This window comes from Anomaloglossus baeobatrachus, chromosome 11 (assembly GCF_048569485.1).
Source record: "Anomaloglossus baeobatrachus isolate aAnoBae1 chromosome 11, aAnoBae1.hap1, whole genome shotgun sequence".
Lineage (NCBI taxonomy): Eukaryota > Metazoa > Chordata > Amphibia > Anura > Aromobatidae > Anomaloglossus > Anomaloglossus baeobatrachus.
This window is the reverse complement of record NC_134363.1, coordinates 193,984,316-194,007,753: the sequence shown is the minus strand read 5'-3', so window position 1 is coordinate 194,007,753 and position 23,438 is coordinate 193,984,316. Positions and strand designations below refer to the sequence as shown.

Here is a 23,438-nt window from a genome sequence, read left to right as displayed (position 1 = left end):
TCTCCTCTCCGCTTCTGTGGCCCCCCTCTTTTCCTCTGTGGCCCTCTGTTGCCCCCCTCTTTTCCTCTGGGATCCACCTGCAGTTCTCCTCTCCGCTTCTGTAGCCCCCCTCTTTTCCTCTGTGGCCCTCTGTGGCCCCCCTCTTTTCCTCTGGGATCCACCTGCAGTTCTCCTCTCCGCTTCTGTGGCCCCCCTCTTTTCCTCTGTGGCCCTCTCTTTTCCTCTGGGATCCACCTGCAGTTCTCCTCTCCGCTTCTGTGGCCCCCCTCTTTTCCTCTGTGGCCCCCTCTTTTCCTCTGGGATCCACCTGCAGTTCTCCTCTCCGCTTCTGTGGCCCCCCTCTTTTCCTCTGTGGCCCCCTCTTTTCCTCTGGGATCCACCTGCAGTTCTCCTCTCCGCTTCTGTGGCCCCCCTCTTTTCCTCTGTGGCCCCCTCTTTTCCTCTGGGATCCACCTGCAGTTCTCCTCTCCGCTTCTGTGGCCCTCTCTTTTCCTCTGTGGCCCCCTCTTTTCCTCTGGGATCCACCTGCAGTTCTCCTCTCCGCCTCTGGGGGCGCCGGCGGAGCTCTAGTCTACGCTTGAGTGTCGCCCTCTGTGATTGGTCGCTTTTAGCAGACCCTTCCATTGCCGGCGGCCCGGTTACATGGAGATATTGGTGTAAACCCCCGGTAGCCCCGCTTTCCCGGTGACTCTCACGGCTCTGGGCCTTTCCCGGTGTTTATTAAGTGATGTGTGGGGCAAATGCTGTTACAGCCTAAGAATGAAGGGACCAATCAGAAGTGAGTATCCAGCGGTTGCTAGGCAGATTATGCTAATGCCGGGACAGCCACCATCGCTGCAGCTACCATTCTGAGGTGAGGACGGGTGGGCAATTTTCATTAAAATGAAGCAATGCGCGGCCGGAGCGGCGAGGCGCGGGCGCCGGGGCCTGAGGCAGCGCGAGGTAGGCCGGGGCGGGGCGCTGAGCGGCGGACACCGGCCCGGGCACCGGGCACAGCGCAGTGGTTTCCTCCTCGTTCCGCTCTGCGCTGTGGGCTGGAGCCGGGGTTGTTGTCGTTTTAGTCCCACCCAAAATGGCGCCTCCGCTTCCTTCCCGCGTCCCCCGGGGCTGTGCGCGCCTCGCTGCGGGTGCGGGGGTGGCTGTGAGCGGTGGCGGGTGTCGGCGGTGCGGCCGGAGCGGGCGGGGAGCTCGGAGCCGGAGGCCTGTCACCCGCGGCCGCCCCGCCGCATAGCGCACTGTGGTACAGTCCATCCCCCGCCCCCTCAGAGCTGATGGGACGCCGCATCTTACCCGCACCGGCCGGGGGGAGCCGCGGGGCTGCGAGGGGAGGACGGCGACGGCCGCGGCTCACAGGGGGCAGCTCCCGGGCCGGAGGGACGGGCGGGGCTGTACGAAGAGGGCTCACGGGCGGCGGGGCTGAGAGGGCGAGGGGCAGCGGGAAAGCTCCAGGACCCCCCCCCCGCCAGCCTATGATGGGGCAGCCCGACAACACTCCAGGACCCCCCCGCCAGCCAATGATGGGGCAGCCCGACAACACTCCAGGACCCCCCCGCCAGCCAATGATGGGGCAGCCCGACAACACTCCAGGACCCCCCCCCTGACATCCAATGATGGGGCAGGCCAACAACACTCCAGGACCCCCCCCCCGCCAGCCAATGATGGGGCAGCCCGACAACACTCCAGGACCCCCCCCCCTGACATCCAATGATGGGGCAGCCCGACAACACTCCAGGACCCCCCCCTGACATCCAATGATGGGGCAGCCCGACAACACTCCAGGACCCCCCCCCTGACATCCAATGATGGGGCAGGCCAACAACACTCCAGGACCCCCCCGCCAGCCAATGATGGGGCAGCCCGACAACACTCCAGGACCCCCCCCCCGACATTCAATGATGGGGCGGCCCGACAACACTCCAGGACCCCCGCGCCAGCCAACGATGGGGCAGCCCGACAACACTCCAGGACCCCCCCTGACAGCCAATGATGGGGCAGCCCGACAACACTCCAGGACCCCCCCCCTGACATCCAATGATGGGGCAGCCCGACAACACTCCAGGACCCCCCCCCTGACATCCAATGATGGGGCAGCCCGACAACACTCCAGGACCCCCCCGCCAGCCAATGATGGGGCAGGCCGACAACACTCCAGGACCCCCCCTCCTGACATCCAATGATGGGGCAGGCCGACAACACTGCAGGACCCCCCCCTGACATCCAATGATGGGGCAGCCCGACAACACTCCAGGACCCCCCCTCCTGACATCCAATGATGGGGCAGCCCGACAACACTCCAGGACCCCCCCTCCTGACATCCAATGATGGGGCAGCCCGACAACACTCCAGGACCCCCCCCTGACATCCAATGATGGGGCAGCCCGACAACACTCCAGGACCCCCCCCCCCCCGCCAGCCAATGATGGGGCAGCCCGACAACACTCCAGGACCCCCCCCCCTGACATCCAATGATGGGGCAGCCCGACAACACTCCAGGACCCCCCCCCCCGCCAGCCAATGATGGGGCAGCCCGACAACACTCCAGGACCCCCCCCCCTGACATTCAATGATGGGGCAGCCCGACAACACTGCAGGACCCCCCCCCCCTGACATCCAATGATGGGGCAGCCCGACAACACTGCAGGACCCCCCCCCTGACATCCAATGATGGGGCAGCCCGACAACACTGCAGGACCCCCCCCCCTGACATCCAATGATGGGGCAGCCCGACAACACTCCAGGACCCCCCCTCCTGACATCCAATGATGGGGCAGCCCGACAACACTCCAGGACCCCCCCCCTGACATCCAATGATGGGGCAGCCCGACAACACTCCAGGACCCCCCCCCCCCGCCAGCCAATGATGGGGCAGCCCGACAACACTTCAGGACCCCCCCCCCCTGACATCCAATGATGGGGCAGCCCGACAACACTCCAGGACCCCCCCCCCCCGCCAGCCAATGATGGGGCAGCCCGACAACACTCCAGGACCCCCCCCCCTGACATTCAATGATGGGGCAGCCCGACAACACTGCAGGACCCCCCCCCCCTGACATCCAATGATGGGGCAGCCCGACAACACTGCAGGACCCCCCCCCTGACATCCAATGATGGGGCAGCCCGACAACACTGCAGGACCCCCCCCCCTGACATCCAATGATGGGGCAGCCCGACAACACTCCAGGACCCCCCCTCCTGACATCCAATGATGGGGCAGCCCGACAACACTCCAGGACCCCCCCCCCCTGACATCCAATGATGGGGCAGCCCGACAACACTCCAGGACCCCCCCTCCTGACATCCAATGATGGGGCAGCCCGACAACACTCCAGGACCCCCCCCCCGCCAGTCAATGATGGGGCAGCCCGACAACACTCCAGGACCCCCCCCCCTGACATCCAATGATGGGGCAGCCCGACAACACTCCAGGACCCCCCCCCCTGACATCCAATGATGGGGCAGCCCGACAACACTCCAGGACCCCCCCCCCCTGACATTCAATGATGGGGCAGCCCGACAACACTGCAGGACCCCCCCCCCTGACATCCAATGATGGGGCAGCCCGACAACACTCCAGGACCCCCCCTGACAGCCAATGATGGGGCAGCCCGACAACACTCCAGGACCCCCCCTCCTGACATCCAATGATGGGGCAGGCCGACAACACTCCAGGACCCCCCCCCGCCAGCCAATGATGGGGCAGGCCGACAACACTGCAGGACCCCCCCCTGACATCCAATGATGGGGCAGCCCGACAACACTGCAGGACCCCCCCTCCTGACATCCAATGATGGGGCAGCCCGACAACACTGCAGGACCCCCCCTCCTGACATCCAATGATGGGGCAGCCCGACAACACTCCAGGACCCCCCCTCCTGACATCCAATGATGGGGCAGCCCGACAACACTCCAGGACCCCCCCTCCTGACATCCAATGATGGGGCAGCCCGACAACACTCCAGGACCCCCCCTCCTGACATCCAATGATGGGGCAGCCCGACAACACTCCAGGACCCCCCCCTCCTGACATCCAATGATGGGGCAGCCCGACAACACTCCAGGACCCCCCCCCTGACATCCAATGATGGGGCAGCCCGACAACACTCCAGGACCCCCCCTCCTGACATCCAATGATGGGGCAGCCCGACAACACTGCAGGACCCCCCCCCCTGACATCCAATGATGGGGCAGCCCGACAACACTGCAGGACCCCCCCCGCCAGCCAATGATGGGGCAGCCCGACAACACTGCAGGACCCCCCCCGCCAGCCAATGATGGGGCAGCCCGACAACACTCCAGGACCCCCCCCCCGCCAGCCAATGATGGGGCAGCCCGACAACACTCCAGGACCCCCCCTCCTGACATCCAATGATGGGGCAGCCCGACAACACTCCAGGACCCCCCCCCGCCAGCCAATGATGGGGCAGCCCGACAACACTCCAGGACCCCCCCCCCTGACATCCAATGATGGGGCAGCCCGACAACACTCCAGGACCCCCCCCCCCTGACATCCAATGATGGGGCAGCCCGACAACACTCCAGGACCCCCCCCCTGACATTCAATGATGGGGCAGCCCGACAACACTCCAGGACCCCCCCCCTGACATCCAATGATGGGGCAGCCCGACAACACTCCAGGACCCCCCCCCCTGACATCCAATGATGGGGCAGCCCGACAACACTCCAGGACCCCCCCCCCTGACATCCAATGATGGGGCAGCCCGACAACACTGCAGGACCCCCCCCCCTGACATCCAATGATGGGGCAGCCCGACAACACTCCAGGACCCCCCCCCCCTGACATCAATGATGGGGCAGCCCGACAACACTCCAGGACCCCCCCCCCTGACATCCAATGATGGGGCAGCCCGACAACACTCCAGGACCCCCCCCCCCGCCAGCCAATGATGGGGCAGCCCGACAACACTCCAGGACCCCCCCCCCCTGACATCAATGATGGGGCAGCCCGACAACACTGCAGGACCCCCCCCCGCCAGCCAATGATGGGGCAGCCCGACAACACTCCAGGACCCCCCCCCCGCCAGCCAATGATGGGGCAGCCCGACAACACTCCAGGACCCCCCCCCCTGACATCCAATGATGGGGCAGCCCGACAACACTCCAGGACCCCCCCCCTGCCAGCCAATGATGGGGCAGCCCGACAACACTCCAGGACCCCCCCCCCCTGACATCCAATGATGGGGCAGCCCGACAACACTCCAGGACCCCCCCCCCTGACATCCAATGATGGGGCAGCCCGACAACACTCCAGGACCCCCCCCCCTGACATTCAATGATGGGGCAGCCCGACAACACTGCAGGACCCCCCCCCCTGACATCCAATGATGGGGCAGCCCGACAACACTCCAGGACCCCCCCCCATGATGGGGCAGCCCGACAACACTCCAGGACCCCCCCCCTGACATCCAATGATGGGGCAGCCCGACAACACTGCAGGACCCCCCCCCTGACATCCAATGATGGGGCAGCCCGACAACACTCCAGGACCCCCCCCCCTGACATTCAATGATGGGGCAGCCCGACAACACTGCAGGACCCCCCCCTGACATCCAATGATGGGGCAGCCCGACAACACTCCAGGACCCCCCCCCCTGACATTCAATGATGGGGGCAGCCCGACAACACTGCAGGACCCCCCCCCTGACATCCAATGATGGGGCAGCCCGACAACACTCCAGGACCCCCCCCGCCAGCCAATGATGGGGCAGCCCGACAACACTCCAGGACCCCCCCCCCCCTGACATCCAATGATGGGGCAGCCCGACAACACTCCAGGACCCCCCCCGCCAGCCAATGATGGGGCAGCCCGACAACACTGCAGGACCCCCCCTGACATCCAATGATGGGGCAGGCCGACAACACTCCAGGACCCCCCCTCCTGACATCCAATGATGGGGCAGCCCGACAACACTCCAGGACCCCCCCTCCTGACATCCAATGATGGGGCAGCCCGACAACACTCCAGGACCCCCCCCTCCTGACATCCAATGATGGGGCAGCCCGACAACACTCCAGGACCCCCCCCCCCGCCAGCCAATGATGGGGCAGCCCGACAACACTCCAGGACCCCCCCCCCTGACATCCAATGATGGGGCAGCCCGACAACACTGCAGGACCCCCCCCCTGACATCCAATGATGGGGCAGCCCGACAACACTCCAGGACCCCCCCTCCTGACATCCAATGATGGGGCAGCCCGACAACACTCCAGGACCCCCCCTCCTGACATCCAATGATGGGGCAGCCCGACAACACTCCAGGACCCCCCCCTCCTGACATCCAATGATGGGGCAGCCCGACAACACTGCAGGACCCCCCCCTGACATCCAATGATGGGGCAGCCCGACAACACTCCAGGACCCCCCCTCCTGACATCCAATGATGGGGCAGGCCGACAACACTCCAGGACCCCCCCTCCTGACATCCAATGATGGGGCAGCCCGACAACACTCCAGGACCCCCCCCCCCTGACATCCAATGATGGGGCAGCCCGACAACACTCCAGGACCCCCCCTCCTGACATCCAATGATGGGGCAGCCCGACAACACTCCAGGACCCCCCCCCCCTGACATCCAATGATGGGGCAGCCCGACAACACTGCAGGACCCCCCCCTGACATCCAATGATGGGCAGCCCGACAACACTCCAGGACCCCCCTCCTGACATTCAATGATGGGGCAGGCCGACAACACTCCAGGACCCCCCCTCCTGACATCCAATGATGGGGCAGCCCGACAACACTGCAGGACCCCCCCCTGACATCCAATGATGGGGCAGCCCGACAACACTCCAGGACCCCCCCTCCTGACATCCAATGATGGGGCAGCCCGACAACACTGCAGGTTTCCCCCCCCTGACATCCAATGATGGGGCAGCCCGACAACACTCCAGGACCCCCCTCCTGACATCCAATGATGGGGCAGCCCGACAACACTGCAGGACCCCCCCTCCTGACATCCAATGATGGGGCAGCCCGACAACACTGCAGGACCCCCCCTGACATCCAATGATGGGGCAGCCCGACAACACTCCAGGACCCCCCCCCCTGACATCCAATGATGGGGCAGCCCGACAACACTCCAGGACCCCCCCTCCTGACATCCAATGATGGGGCAGCCCGACAACACTCCAGGACCCCCCCCCCTGACATCCAATGATGGGGCAGCCCGACAACACTGCAGGACCCCCCCCTGACATCCAATGATGGGGCAGCCCGACAACACTCCAGGACCCCCCCTCCTGACATTCAATGATGGGGCAGGCCGACAACACTCCAGGACCCCCCCTCCTGACATCCAATGATGGGGCAGCCCGACAACACTGCAGGACCCCCCCCTGACATCCAATGATGGGGCAGCCCGACAACACTCCAGGACCCCCCCTCCTGACATTCAATGATGGGGCAGGCCGACAACACTCCAGGACCCCCCCTCCTGACATCCAATGATGGGGCAGCCCGACAACACTCCAGGACCCCCCCCCCCTGACATCCAATGATGGGGCAGCCCGACAACACTGCAGGACCCCCCCTGACATCCAATGATGGGGCAGCCCGACAACACTCCAGGACCCCCCCCTCCTGACATCCAATGATTGGGCAGCCCGACAACACTGCAGGACCCCCCCTGACATCCAATGATGGGGCAGCCCGACAACACTCCAGGACCCCCCCTCCTGACATCCAATGATGGGGCAGCCCGACAACACTGCAGGACCCCCCCTCCTGACATCCAATGATGGGGCAGCCCGACAACACTCCAGGACCCCCCCTCCTGACATCCAATGATGGGGCAGCCCGACAACACTGCAGGACCCCCCCTGACATCCAATGATGGGCAGCCCGACAACACTCCAGGACCCCCCCCTCCTGACATCCAATGATGGGGCAGCCCGACAACACTGCAGGACCCCCCCCTGACATCCAATGATGGGCAGCCCGACAACACTCCAGGACCCCCCCTCCTGACATCCAATGATGGGGCAGCCCGACAACACTGCAGGACCCCCCCTGACATCCAATGATGGGGCAGCCCGACAACACTCCAGGACCCCCCCTCCTGACATCCAATGATGGGCAGCCCGACAACACTCCAGGACCCCCCCTCCTGACATCCAATGATGGGGCAGCCCGACAACACTGCAGGACCCCCCCCTGACATCCAATGATGGGGCAGCCCGACAACACTCCAGGACCCCCCCCCGACATTCAATGATGGGGCAGCCCGACAACACTCCAGGACCCCCCCCTCCTGACATCCAATGATGGGGCAGCCCGACAACACTCCAGGACCCCCCCTCCTGACATCCAATGATGGGGCAGCCCGACAACACTGCAGGACCCCCCCCCTGACATCCAATGATGGGGCAGCCCGACAACACTCCAGGACCCCCCCTCCTGACATCCAATGATGGGGCAGCCCGACAACACTCCAGGACCCCCCCCCCTGACATTCAATGATGGGGCAGCCCGACAACACTCCAGGACCCCCCCTCCTGACATCCAATGATGGGGCAGCCCGACAACACTCCAGGACCCCCCCTCCTGACATCCAATGATGGGGCAGCCCGACAACACTGCAGGACCCCCCCCCTGACATCCAATGATGGGGCAGCCCGACAACACTCCAGGACCCCCCCTCCTGACATCCAATGATGGGCAGCCCGACAACACTCCAGGACCCCCCCTCCTGACATCCAATGATGGGGCAGCCCGACAACACTCCAGGACCCCCCCTCCTGACATCCAATGATGGGGCAGCCCGACAACACTCCAGGACCCCCCCCCCTGACATTCCAATGATGGGGCAGCCCGACAACACTCCAGGACCCCCCCTCCTGACATCCAATGATGGGGCAGCCCGACAACACTCCAGGACCCCCCTCCTGACATCCAATGATGGGGCAGCCGACAACACTGCAGGACCCCCCCCTGACATCCAATGATGGGGCAGCCCGACAACACTCCAGGACCCCCCCTCCTGACATCCAATGATGGGGCAGCCCGACAACACTCCAGGACCCCCCCTCCTGACATCCAATGATGGGGCAGCCCGACAACACTCCAGGACCCCCCCTCCTGACATCCAATGATGGGGCAGGCCGACAACACTCCAGGACCCCCCTCCTGACATCCAATGATGGGGCAGCCCGACAACACTGCAGGACCCCCCCCCTGACATTCAATGATGGGGCAGCCCGACAACACTCCAGGACCCCCCCTCCTGACATCCAATGATGGGGCAGGCCGACAACACTGCAGGACCCCCCCCTGACATCCAATGATGGGGGGCGGCCCGACAACACTCCAGGACCCCCCCTCCTGACATCCAATGATGGGGCAGCCCGACAACACTCCAGGATCCCCCCTCCAGCCAATAATGGGGCAGCCCGACAACACTCCAGGATCCCCCCCCCGACATCCAATGATGGGGCAGCCCGACAACACTCCAGGACCCCCCCCCCCTGACATTCAATGATGGGGCAGCCCGACAACACTCCAGGACCCCCCCGCCAGCCAATGATGGGGCAGCCCGACAACACTCCAGGACCCCCGCCCCCTGACAGCCAATGATGGGGCAGCCCGATAACACTCCAGGACCCCCCCCGCCAGCCAATGATGGGGCAGCCCGACAACACTCCAGGACCCCACCCCCTGACATTCAATGATGGGGCAGCCCGACAACACTCCAGGACCCCCCCCCCCTGACAGCCAACGATGGGGCAGCCCGACAACACTCCAGGACCCCCCCCCCTGACAGCCAATGATGGGGCAGCCCGACAACACTCCAGGACCCCCCCTCCAGCCAATAATGGGGCAGCCCGACAACACTCCAGGACACCCCCCCTCTGACAGCCAACGATGGGGCAAGCCCGACAACACTCCAGGACCCCCCCCCGACATCCAATGATGGGGCAGCCCGACAACACTCCAGGACACCCCCCCCCCCCCCTGACAGCCAACGATGGGGCAGCCCGACAACACTCCAGGACCCCCCCCGACAGCCAATGATGGGGCAGCCCGACAACACTCCAGGACCCCCCCCCGACATCCAATGATGGGGCAGCCTGACAACACTCCAGGACCCCCCCCCCCCGACAGCCAATGATGGGGCAGCCCGACAACACTCCAGGACCCCCCCCCGACAGCCAATGATGTGGCAGCCCGACAACACTGCAGGACCCCCCCCCCCCTGCCAGCCAATGATGGGGCGGCCCGACAACACTCCAGGACCCCCCCCCCCCGACAGCCAACGATGGGGAAGCCCGACAACACTCCAGGACCCCCCCCCCGACAGCCAATGATGGAGCAACCCGACAACACTCCAGGACCCCCCCCCCCCTGACAGCCAACGATGGAGCGGCCCGACAACACTCCAGGACCCCCCCGACAGCCAACGATGGAGCGGCCCGACAACACTCCAGGACCCCCCCGACAGCCAACGATGGAGCGGCCCGACAACACTCCAGGACCCCCCCTGCCAGCCAACGATGGGGCGGCCCGACAACACTCCAGGACCCCCCCCCCCCTGCCAGCCAATGATGGGGCGGCCCGACAACACTCCAGGACCCCCGCGCCAGCCAACGATGGGGCGGCCCGACAACACCCCAGCCCCCCTCCCCCGGCAGAGAGCGTTGGGACGGCCCGACAATACTCCAGGACCCTCCCCCGCCAGCCAACAATAGGGCGGCCCAACAACCCTCCAGGACCCCTCCCCCGCCAGCCAACAATGGGGCGGCCCAACAACACTACAGGACCTCCCCCTTTCAGCCAACGATGGAGCGGCCCCACAACCCTCCAGGACCCCCCCCCGCCAGCCAATGATAGGGTGGCCCGACAACCCTTCGGGGCACCTATCCCCGCCAGCCAACGATGGGGCGGCCTGACAATCCTCTTGAACACCCCCCCCCCCCAGCCAACAATGGGGCGGCCTGACAATCCTCTTGAACACCCCTCCCCCAGCCAACGACGGGGCGGCCTGACAATCCTCTTGAACACCCCCCCCCCAGCAAACGATGGGACGGCCTGACAATCCTCCTGAACACCCCCCCCCCCTCCCAGCTAACGATGGAGCGGCCTGACAATACTCCTGAACACCCCCCCTCCCAGCTAACGATGGGGCGGCCTGACAATACTCCTGAACACCCCCCCCCCCCCTCAGCCAACGACAAACCTCTGGGACTCCTGCCAGCCAACGATGGGGCGCCGGCCCGACGACCCTCCTGAACCCCCACGCCAGCCAACAATGGGGAAGCCTGACAACCTTCCAGGGTCCCCCCTCCTGCCAGCTAACAGTGGGGTGTTCCAACCACCCTTCTGGACCCTCGCGCCAGCCAACAATGGGGTTTCCCGACAAATCTCCGGGACCCCCTGCCAGCCAACGATGCTGAGCCAACCCGACAACCCTCCAGCACCCCCCGCCAGCCAACGATGGGGCGGCCCGACAATCCTTCGGGACCCCCCCCTCCCAGCCAACGATGGGGCGGCCAGACAACCCTTCGGGACCCCCCTCCCAGCCAATGATGGGGCGGCCCGGCAAAGCTCTAGGAAGCGATGGGGCGACCCGACAGCTCCAACACCCTTTCCTTTCCCGCCCCTATCCCCACCAGCAATAGATGGGGCGCCCAGACAAACCTTCAGGAGCCCCTGCCGGGAAGCAATGGGGCGCATGACAAAGCTCCGGGACCCCCCAGCAAGAAGCGATAGGGTTACCTGTGAACCCAGCACCGGAAACAGGCGATGGGGAAACCCAGACCTCCTGCCATACTCCTTGTGCGTCCCCCAGAAGCCTGGGGAAAGTGATGAGGTCCACATATCTGAGTGTACAATGTACAGAGAGTGCAGCTCTGGAGTATAATACAGGCAGTTTGTCAGGATCAGTAATGTATGTACACAGTGACTGCACCAGCAGAATAGTGAGTGCAGCTCTGGAGTATAATACAGCTCTTGATGAGCTTCAAGAGGTAGTCACCGGAAATGGTTTTCCAACAGTCTTGAAGGAGTTCCCAGAGATGCTTAGCACTTGGCCCTTTTGCCTTCACTCTGCGCTCCAGCTCACCCCAAACCATCTCGATTGGGTTCAGGTCTGGTGACTGTGGAGGCCAGGTCATCTGGTGTAGCACCCATCATCGCATCGCACAAAGACACGGTGGTTGGATCCAAAGATCTTAAATTTGGACTCCTCAGACCAAAGCACAGATTTCCACTGGTCTAATGTCCATTCCTTGTGTTCTTTAACCCAAACAAGTCTCTTCTGCTTGTTGCCTGTCCTTAGCAGTGGTTTCCTAGCAGCTATTTTACCATGAAGGCCTGCTGCACAAAGTCTCCTCTTAACAGTTGTTCTAGAGATGTGTCTGCTGCGAGAACTCTGTGTGGCATTGACCGGGTCTCTAATCTGAGCTGCTGTTGACCTGCGATTTCTGAGGCTGGTGACTCGGATAAACTTATCCTCTGCAGCAGAGGTGACTCTTGGTCTTCCTTTCCTGGGGTGGTCCTCATGTGAGCCAGTTTCTTTGTAGCGTTTGATGGTTTTTGCCACTGCAGTTGGAGACACTTTCAAAGTTTTCCCAATTTTTCGGACTGACTGACCTTCATTTCTTAAAGTAATGATGGCCACTTGTTTTTCTTTACTTAGCTGCTTTTTTCTTGCCATAATACAAATTCTAACAGTCTATTCAGTAGAACTATCAGCTGTGTATCCGCCAGACTTCTGCACAACACAACTGATGGTCCAACCCCATTTATAAGGCAAGAATCCCACTTATTAAACCTGACAGGGCACATCTGTGAAGTGAAAACCATTTCCGGTGACTACCTCTTGAAGCTCATCAAGAGAATGCCAAGAGTGTGCAAAGCAGTAATCAAAGCAAAAGGTGGCGACTGTGAAGAACCTAGAACATAAGACATATTTTCACTTGTTTCACACTTTTTTGTTAAGTATTTCATTCCACATGTGATAATTCAGAGTTTTGATGCCTTCAATGTGAATCTACAATTTTCAGAGTCATGAAAATAAAACTCTTTGAATGAGAAGGTGTGTCCAAACTTTTGGTCTGTACTGTACACAGTGACTGCACCAGCAGAATAGTGAGTGCAGCTCTGGAGTATAATACAAGAGGTGACTCAGGATCAGTAATGTATGTACACAGTGACTGCACCAGCAGAATAGTGAGTGCAGCTCTGGAGTATAATACAGGAGGTAACTCAGGATTAGTAATGTAATGTATGTACACAGTGACTGCACCAGCAGAATAGTGAGTGCAGCTCTGGAGTATAATACAAGAGGTGACTCAGGATCAGTAATGTAATGTACACAGTGACTGCATCAGCAGAATAGTGAGTGCAGCTCTGGAGTATAATACAAGAGGTGACTCAGGATCAGTAATGTATGTACACAGTGACTGCACCAGCAGAATAGTGAGTGCAGCTCTGGAGTATAATACAAGAGGTGACTCAGGATCAGTAATGTAATGTACACAGTGACTGCATCAGCAGAATAGTGAGTGCAGCTCTGGAGTATAATACAAGAGGTGACTCAGGATCAGTAATGTATGTACACAGTGACTGCACCAGCAGAATAGTGAGTGCAGCTCTGGAGTATAATACAGGAGGTAACTCAGGATCAGTAATGTAATGTATGTACACAGTGACTGCACCAGCAGAATAGTGAGTGCAGCTCTGGAGTATAATACAAGAGGTGACTCAGGATCAGTAATGTAATGTATGTACACAGTGACTGCACCAGCAGAATAGTGAGTGCAGCTCTGGAGTATAATACAAGAGGTGACTCAGGATCAGTAATGTAATGTATGTACACAGTGACTGCACCAGCAGAATAGTGAGTGCAGCTCTGGAGTATAATACAAGAGGTGACTCAGGATCAGTAATGTAATGTATGTACACAGTGACTGCACCAGCAGAATAGTGAGTGCAGCTCTGGAGTATAATACAAGAGGTGACTCAGGATCAGTAATGTAATGTATGTACACAGTGACTGCACCAGCAGAATAGTGAGTGCAGCTCTGGAGTATAATACAGGAGGTAACTCAGGATCTGTAATGTATGTACACAGTGACTGCACCAGCAGAATAGTGAGTGCAGCTCTGGAGTATAATACAAGAGGTGACTCAGGATCAGTAATGTACACTCTAGATGAAAATTAGAGAAAAATACAAAATTTCCTAAATGTTGCGGTCCTTGTGTCGTCCTATGTGATTATTTCCTGACATGAGGAAACTTGCAGGATTTTTCGCTTATTTCATAAATTGAATTTAGTGTAAAGCAAATAATAAAAGTGTAAATGAGAGAAATGAAAAAGACACGGATCACAATTAGAGAACACGGTCAGATACTGCAAGTTATTGGTGTTATTTTCCTTCATTATTTGGCAATCCCTATGTAACTGGAGCCGAACTTTCCAGTTTGCACTGACTTTCCAGTTTCAAAGTGACTGAAAGCCTCCGGCAGTAGATTGTCCAGATGAAGGCCAAAGGAGTGACCCTATCAGCCATAGCAAGAGAAGTTGGTTGTTCCAAGTCTGTGATTTCAAGAATATTGCATCTTTACATAACGACAAACTCTTTCAAGTCCCCCAAGAAGGCTGGTCGCCCTCGAAAGACAAATGCAAGCATTTGGACTGAAATCCCATTTTGCAGTGACCAAACTTCTAATTAGCAGAGAGAATCACAAGGCTAGACTCCCCTTTGGTGAGGAGCATGTTGTGTGGACAGAGGAGAAGTCTCCACAGCTTATTTTAGTGATGAAAGCAAATTTAATGTATTTGGGTCTGATGGGAAACATTATGGTCATCGACAAACTGGGGAAAGACTGAACCCAAAGTGTGTTAAGAAGTCAGTGAAAGGCGGTGGAGGAAGGGTCATGGTTTGGGGGATGTTTTCTGCAGCAGGAGTTGGACCTCTCATACAGCTACATGGCAGAGTGAATGCAAGTGTGGATCAGAACCTTCTTCACAACACACGGCTCCTTGTGTTCATCACTCAATCACCAGCAGTTTTCATGCAGGACAATGCCCCCTGTCACACAGCAAAACAGGGAAAACCGCTCCTGGAAATAATGAAATGTCCTCAATCCAGACTCCTGATCTAAACCCAATAGAAACCTCTGGAAAATCCTTATTGACAAAGTTATGGCCAAGAAACCCCCCAACAGTCAAAGAACAGGGGAAGAGACTGGAAGAAGAGTGGACCAAAATCCCCTCAGAACAGTGTGAGAGACTAGTGATGTCCTGAGGAAGAGACTGAAAGAAGAGTGGACCAAAATCCCCCCCAGAGCAGTGTGAGAGGCTAGTGATGTCCTGTGGAAGAGACTGGAGGAAGAGTGGGCCAAAATCCCCCCAGAGCAGTGCGAGAGACTAGTGATGTCCTGTGGAAGAGACTGGAGGAAGAGTGGGCCAAAATCCCCCCAGAGCAGTGCGAGAGACTAGTGATGTCCTGTGGAAGAGACTGGAAGAAGAGTGGACCAAAATCCCCCCAGAACAGTGTGAGAGACTAGTGATGTCCTGTGGAAGAGACTGGAGGAAGAGTGGGCCAAAATCCCCCCAGAGCAGTGTGAGAGACTAGTAATGTCCTGTGGAAGAGACTGGAGGAAGAGTGGGCCAAAATCCCCCCAGAGCAGTGTGAGAGACTAGTGATGTCCTGTGGAAGAGACTGGAAGAAGAGTGGACCAAAATTCCCCCAGAGCAGTGTGAGAGACTAGTAATGTCCTGTGGAATAGACTGGAAGAAGAGTGGACCAAAATCCCCCCAGAGCAGTGTGAGAGACTAGTGATGTCCTGTGGAAGAGACTGGAAGAAGAGTGGGCCAAAATCCCCCCAGAGCAGTGTGAGGGACTAGTGATGTCCTGTGGAAGAGACTGGAGGAAGAGTGGGCCAAAATCCCCCCAGAGCAGTGTGAGAGACTAGTGATGTCCTGTGGAAGAGACTGGAAGAAGAGTGGGCCAAAATCCCCCCCAGAGCAGTGTGAGAGACTAGTGATGTCCTGTGGAAGAGACTGGAAGAAGAGTGGGCCAAAATCCCCCCAGAGCAGTGTGAGAAACTAGTGATGTCCTGTGGTAGAGACTGGAAGAAGAGTGGGCCAAAATCCCCCCAGAGCAGTGTGAGAGACTAGGGATGTCCTGTGGAAGAGACCGGAAGAAGAGTGGGCCAAAATCCCCCCAGAGCAGTGTGAAAGACTAGTGATGTCCTGAGGAAGAGACTGGAAGAAGAGTGGACCAAAATCCCCCCAGAGCAGTGTAAGAGACTAGTGATGTCCTGTGGAAGAGACTGGAAGAAGAGTGGACCAAAATCCCCCCAGAGCAGTGTGAGAGACTAGTGATGTCCTGTGGAAGAGACTGGAAGAAGAGTGGACCAAAATCCCCCCAGAGCAGTGTAAGAGACTAGTGATGTCCTGTGGAAGAGACTGGAAGAAGAGTGGACCAAAATCCCCCCAGAGCAGTGTGAGAGACTAGTGATGTCCTGTGGAAGAGACTGGAAGAAGAGTGGACCAAAATCCCCCCAGAGCAGTGTGAGAGACTAGTGATGTCCTGTGGAAGAGACTGGAAGAAGAGTGGGCCAAAATCCCCCCAGAGCAGTGTGAGAGGCTAGTGATGTCCTGTGGAAGAGACTGGAAGAAGAGTGGACCAAAATCCCCCCAGAGCAGTGTAAGAGACTAGTGATGTCCTGTGGAAGAGACTGGAAGAAGAGTGGACCAAAATCCCCCCAGAGCAGTGTGAGAGACTAGTGATGTCCTGTGGAAGAGACTGGAAGAAGAGTGGACCAAAATCCCCCCCAGAGCCGTGTGAGAGACTAGTGATGTCCTGTGGAAGAGACTGGAAGAAGAGTGGGCCAAAATCCCCCCAGAGCAGTGTGAGAGGCTAGTGATGTCCTGTGGAAGACTGGAAGAAGAGTGGGCCAAAATCCCCCCAGAGCAGTGTGAGAGACTAGTGATGTCCTGTGGAAGAGACTGGAAGAAGAGTGGACCAAAATCCCCCCAGAGCAGTGTGAGAGACTAGTGATGTCCTGTGGAAGAGACTGGAAGAAGAGTGGACCAAAATCCCCCCAGAGCAGTGTGAGAGACTAGTGATGTCCTGTGGAAGAGACTGGAAGAAGAGTGGGCCAAAATCCCCCCAGAGCAGTGTGAGAGACTAGTGATGTTCTGTGGAAGAGACTGGAAGAAGAGTGGGCCAAAATCCCCCCAGAGCAGTGTGAGAGACTAGTGATGTCCTGTGGAAGAGACTGGAAGAAGAGTGGGCCAAAATCCCCCCAGAGCAGTGTGAGAGACTAGTGATGTTCTGTGGAAGAGGCTGGAGGAAGAGTGGGCCAAAATCCCCCCAGAGCAGTGTGAGAGACTAGTGATGTCCTGTGGAAGAGACTGGAAGAAGAGTGGGCCAAAATCCCCCCAGAGCAGTGTGAGAGACTAGTGATGTCCTGTGGAAGAGACTGGAAGAAGAGTGGGCCAAAATCCCCCCAGAGCAGTGTGAGAGACTAGTGATGTCCTGTGGAAGAGACTGGAAGAAGAGTGGGCAAAAATCCCCCCAGAACAGTGTGAGAGGCTAGTGATGTCCTGTGGAAGAGGCTGGAGGAAGAGTGGGCCAAAATCCCCCCAGAGCAGTGTGAGAGGCTAGTGATGTCCTGTGGAAGAGGCTGGAAGAAGAGTGGGCCAAAATCCCCCCAGAGCAGTGTGAGAGACTAGTGATGTCCTGTGGAAGAGACTGGAAGAAGAGTGGGCCAAAATCCCCCCAGAGCAGTGTGAGAGACTAGTGATGTTCTGTGGAAGAGGCTGGAGGAAGAGTGGGCCAAAATCCCCCCAGAGCAGTGTGAGAGACTAGTGATGTCCTGTGGAAGAGACTGGAAGAAGAGTGGGCCAAAATCCCCCCAGAGCAGTGTGAGAGACTAGTGATGTCCTGTGGAAGAGACTGGAAGAAGAGTGGGCCAAAATCCCCCCAGAGCAGTGTGAGAGACTAGTGATGTCCTGTGGAAGAGACTGGAAGAAGAGTGGGCCAAAATCCCCCCAGAACAGTGTGAGAGGCTAGTGATGTCCTGTGGAAGAGGCTGGAGGAAGAGTGGGCCAAAATCCCCCCAGAGCAGTGTGAGAGACTAGTGATGTCCTGTGGAAGAGGCTGGAAGAAGAGTGGGCCAAAATCCCCCCAGAGCAGTGTGAGAGGCTAGTGATGTCCTGTGGAAGAGACTGGAAGAAGAGTGGGCCAAAATCCCCCCAGATCAGTGTGAGAGACTAGTGATGTCGTGTGGAGAGACTGGAAGAAGAGTGGGCCAAAATCCCCCCAGAGCAGTGTGAGAGACTAGTGATGTCCTGTGGAAGAGACTGGAAGAAGAGTGGGCCAAAATCCCCCCAGAGCAGTGTGAGAGACTAGTGATGTCCTGTGGCCACAGTTGTGCTGCAGTCATTCTTAGTGACGGCCGGTGCACGTCCTACTGATTGTGACTGTTGTTACCTGCAGAATATTTACTGATCATCTCTCTAATTATCATCATCACGTTTTTTACGCAAAACAAAGGTTTTATGTTGATAAACTTTGGATCTTTTTTAAAACCCTGTTCTAGTGGCACGGTGCACCCCTTACCCTGCTCTAGTGGCACGGTGCACCCCTTACCCTGCTCTAGTGGCACGGTGCACCCCTTACCCTGCTCTAGTGGCACGGTGCGCCCCTTACCCTGCTCTAGTGGCGCGGTGCGCCCCTTACCCTGCTCTAGTGGCACGGTGCGCCCCTTACCTTGTTCTAGTGGCACGGTGCGCCCCTTACCCTGCTCTAGTGGCACGGTGCGCCCCTTACCTTGTTCTAGTGGCACGGTGCGCCCCTTACCCTGCTCTAGTGGCATGGTGCGCCCCTTACCCTGCTCTAGTGGCACGGTGCACCCCTTACCATGCTCTAGTGGCATGATGCGCCCCTTACCTTGTTCTAGTGACATGGTGCCCCCCTTACCTTGTTCTAGTGGCATGGTGCGCCCCTTACACTGCTCTAGTGGCACGGTGCACCCCTTACCCTGCTCTAGTGGCATGGTGCGCCCCTTACCTTGTTCTAGTGGCACGGTGCGCCCCTTACCCTGCTCTACTGGCACGGTGCGCCCCTTACCCTGCTCTAGTGGCGCGGTGCGCCCCTTACCCTGCTCTAGTGGCACGGTGCGCCCCTTACCTTGTTCTAGTGGCACGGTGCGCCCCTTACCCTGCTCTAGTGGCATGGTGCGCCCCTTACCCTGCTCTAGTGGCACGGTGCACCCCTTACCCTGCTCTAGTGGCACGGTCCGCCCCTTACCCTGCTCTAGTGGCGCGGTGCGCCCCTTACCCTGCTCTAGTGGCACGGTGCGCCCCTTACCTTGTTCTAGTGGCACGGTGCGCCCCTTACCCTGCTCTAGTGGCACGGTGCACCCCTTACCCTGCTCTAGTGGCACGGTGCACCCCTTACCCTGCTCTAGTGGCACGGTGCATCCCTTACCCTGCTCTAGTGGCACGGTGCACCCCTTACCCTGCTCTAGTGGCATGGTGCATCCCTTACCCTGCTCTAGTGGCACGGTGCGCCCCTTACCCTGCTCTAGTGGCACGGTGCACCCCTTACCCTGCTCTAGTGGCACGGTGCACCCCTTACCCTGCTCTAGTGGCATGGTGCGCCCCTTACCCTGCTCTAGTGGCACGATGCGCCCCTTACCTTGTTCTAGTGGCATGGTGCATCCCTTACCCTGCTCTAGTGGCATGGTGCACCCCTTACCTTGTTCTAGTGGCACGATGCGCCCCTTACCTTGTTCTAGTGGCACGGTGCACCCCTTACCCTGCTCTAGTGGCACGGTGCACCCCTTACCCTGCTCTAGTGGCATGGTGCACCCCTTACCCTGCTCTAGTGGCGCGGTGCCCCCTTACCCTGCTCTAGTGGCACGGTGCACCCCTTACCCTGCTCTAGTGGCACGGTGCATCCCTTACCCTGCTCTAGTGGCACGGTGCACCCCTTACCCTGCTCTAGTGGCATGGTGCACCCCTTACCCTGCTTTAGTGGCATGGTGCATCCCTTACACTGCTCTAGTGGCATGGTGCACCCCTTACCCTGCTCTAGTGGCACGGTGCATCCCTTACCCTGCTCTAGTGGCATGGTGCATCCCTTACACTGCTCTAGTGGCATGGTGCACCCCTTACCCTGCTCTAGTGGCACGGTGCACCCCTTACCCTGCTCTAGTGGCACGGTGCATCCCTTACCCTGCTCTAGTGGCACGGTGCACCCCTTACCCTGCTCTAGTGGCACGGTGCACCCCTTACCCTGCTCTAGTGGCTCGGTGCATCCCTTACCCTGCTCTAGTGGCATGGTGCATCCCTTACACTGCTCTAGTGGCACGGTGCACCCCTTACCCTGCTCTAGTGGCACGGTGCATCCCTTACCCTGCTCTAGTGGCATGGTGCATCCCTTACACTGCTCTAGTGGCATGGTGCACCCCTTACCCTGCTCTAGTGGCACGGTGCCCCCTTACCCTGCTCTAGTGGCACTATGCACCCCTTACCCTGCTCTAGTGGCACGGTGCATCCCTTACCCTGCTCTAGTGGCACGGTGCACCCCTTACCCTGCTCTAGTGGCACGGTGCATCCCTTACCCTGCTCTAGTGGCATGGTGCACCCCTTACCCTGCTCTAGTGGCACGGTGCATCCCTTACCCTGCTCTAGTGGCATGGTGCACCCCTTACCCTGCTCTAGTGGCACGGTGCATCCCTTACCCTGCTCTAGTGGCACGGTGCATCCCTTACCCTGCTCTAGTGGCACGGTGCACCCCTTACCCTGCTCTAGTGGCACGGTGCACCCCTTACCCTGCTCTAGTGGCACGGTGCATCCCTTACCCTGCTCTAGTGGCACGGTGCACCCCTTACCCTGCTCTAGTGGCATGGTGCACCCCTTACCCTGCTCTAGTGGCATGGTGCACCCCTTACCCTGCTCTAGTGGCATGGTGCACCCCTTACCCTGCTCTAGTGGCATGGTGCACCCCTTACCCTGCTCTAGTGGCATGGTGCTCCCCTTACCCTGCTCTAGTGGCACGGTGCACCCCTTACCCTGCTCTAGTGGCACGGTGCTCCCCTTACCCTGCTCTAGTGGCACGGTGCCCCCCTTACCCTGCTCTAGTGGCATGGTGCATCCCTTACCCTGCTCTAGTGGCATGGTGCACCCCTTACCCTGCTCTAGTGGCACGGTGCACCCCTTACCCTGCTCTAGTGGCATGGTGCACCCCTTACCCTGCTCTAGTGGCACGGTGCACCCCTTACCCTGCTCTAGTGGCACGGTGCACCCCTTACCCTGCTCTAGTGGCACGGTGCACCCCTTACCCTGCTCTAGTGGCACGGTGCACCCCTTACACTGCTCTAGTGGCACGGTGCCCCCCTTACCCTGCTCTAGTGGCACGGTGCACCCCTTACACTGCTCTAGTGGCACGGTGCCCCCCTTACCCTGCTCTAGTGGCACGGTGCCCCCCTTACCCTGCTCTAGTGGCACGGTGCCCCCCTTACCCTGCTCTAGTGGCACGGTGCACCCCTTACCCTGTTCTAGTGGCACGGTGCGCCCCTTACCCTGCTCTAGTGGCATGATGCACCCCTTACCCTGCTCTAGTGGCACGGTGCGCCCCTTACCCTGCTCTAGTGGCACGGTGCGCCCCTTACCCTGCTCTAGTGGCACGGTGCATCCCTTACCCTGCTCTAGTGGCATGGTGCGCCCCTTACCCTGCTCTAGTGGCACGGTGCGCCCCTTACCCTGCTCTAGTGGCATGGTGCACCCCTTACACTGCTCTAGTGGCACGGTGCCCCCCTTACCCTGCTCTAGTGGCACGGTGCCCCCCTTACCCTGCTCTAGTGGCACGGTGCGCCCCTTACCTTGCTCTAGTGGCACGGTGCACCCCTTACCCTGCTCTAGTGGCATGGTGCGCCCCTTACCCTGCTCTAGTGGCACGGTGCGCCCCTTACCCTGCTCTAGTGGCACGGTGCACCCCTTACCCTGCTCTAGTGGCACGGTGCACCCCTTACCCTGCTCTAGTGGCACGGTGCACCCCTTACACTGCTCTAGTGGCACGGTGCACCCCTTACACTGCTCTAGTGGCACGGTGCACCCCTTACCCTGCTCTAGTGGCACGGTGCACCCCTTACCCTGCTCTAGTGGCACGGTGCACCCCTTACCCTGCTCTAGTGGCACGGTGCACCCCTTACCCTGCTCTAGTGGCACGGTGCGCCCCTTACCCTGCTCTAGTGGCACGGTGCACCCCTTACCCTGCTCTAGTGGCACGGTGCGCCCCTTACCCTGCTCTAGTGGCACGGTGCACCCCTTACCCTGCTCTAGTGGCACGGTGCACCCCTTACACTGCTCTAGTGGCGCGGTGCCCCCTTACCCTGCTCTAGTGGCACGGTGCGCCCCTTACCCTGCTCTAGTGGCATGGTGCGCCCCTTACCCTGCTCTAGTGGCACGGTGCGCCCCTTACCCTGCTCTAGTGGCACGGTGCACCCCTTACCCTGCTCTAGTGGCACGGTGCACCCCTTACACTGCTCTAGTGGCGCGGTGCCCCCTTACCCTGCTCTAGTGGCACGGTGCGCCCCTTACACTGCTCTAGTGGCACGGTGCGCCCCTTACCCTGTTCTAGTGGCACGGTGCGCCCCTTACACTGCTCTAGTGGCAAGGTGCGCCCCTTACCCTGCTCTAGTGGCACAGTGCACCCCTTACCCTGCTCTAGTGGCACGGTGCATCCCTTACCCTGCTCTAGTGGCACGGTGCACCCCTTACCCTGCTCTAGTGGCACGGTGCACCCCTTACCCTGCTCTAGTGGCATGGTGCACCCCTTACCCTGCTCTAGTGGCATGGTGCACCCCTTACCCTGCTCTAGTGGCATGGTGCACCCCTTACCCTGCTCTAGTGGCATGGTGCACCCCTTACCCTGCTCTAGTGGCATGGTGCTCCCCTTACCCTGCTCTAGTGGCACGGTGCACCCCTTACCCTGCTCTAGTGGCACGGTGCACCCCTTACCCTGCTCTAGTGGCATGGTGCACCCCTTACCCTGCTCTAGTGGCACGGTGCACCCCTTACCCTGCTCTAGTGGCACGGTGCACCCCTTACCCTGCTCTAGTGGCACGGTGCACCCCTTACCCTGCTCTAGTGGCACGGTGCACCCCTTACACTGCTCTAGTGGCACGGTGCCCCCCTTACCCTGCTCTAGTGGCACGGTGCACCCCTTACACTGCTCTAGTGGCACGGTGCCCCCCTTACCCTGCTCTAGTGGCACGGTGCCCCCCTTACCCTGCTCTAGTGGCACGGTGCCCCCCTTACCCTGCTCTAGTGGCACGGTGCACCCCTTACCCTGTTCTAGTGGCACGGTGCGCCCCTTACCCTGCTCTAGTGGCATGATGCACCCCTTACCCTGCTCTAGTGGCACGGTGCGCCCCTTACCCTGCTCTAGTGGCACGGTGC

The 23,438-nt window shown here is 59.6% G+C and overlaps 1 protein-coding gene across 3 annotated transcripts in view; it reads left to right on the top strand.

Annotated features, from left to right (window-relative positions):
• The first annotated feature begins 612 nt into the window (after window positions 1–612).
• The window catches only part of PRDM10 (PR/SET domain 10), a 73,319-nt gene continuing 50,493 nt past the window's right edge, over window positions 613–23,438 (top strand). Inside the window, exon 1 of one of the 3 annotated variants that reach the window (XM_075328961.1) lies at window positions 613–778. The gene's annotated coding sequence lies outside the window, so the exon portion shown is untranslated. The other 2 variants (XM_075328959.1, XM_075328960.1) reach the window with 2 other exon arrangements.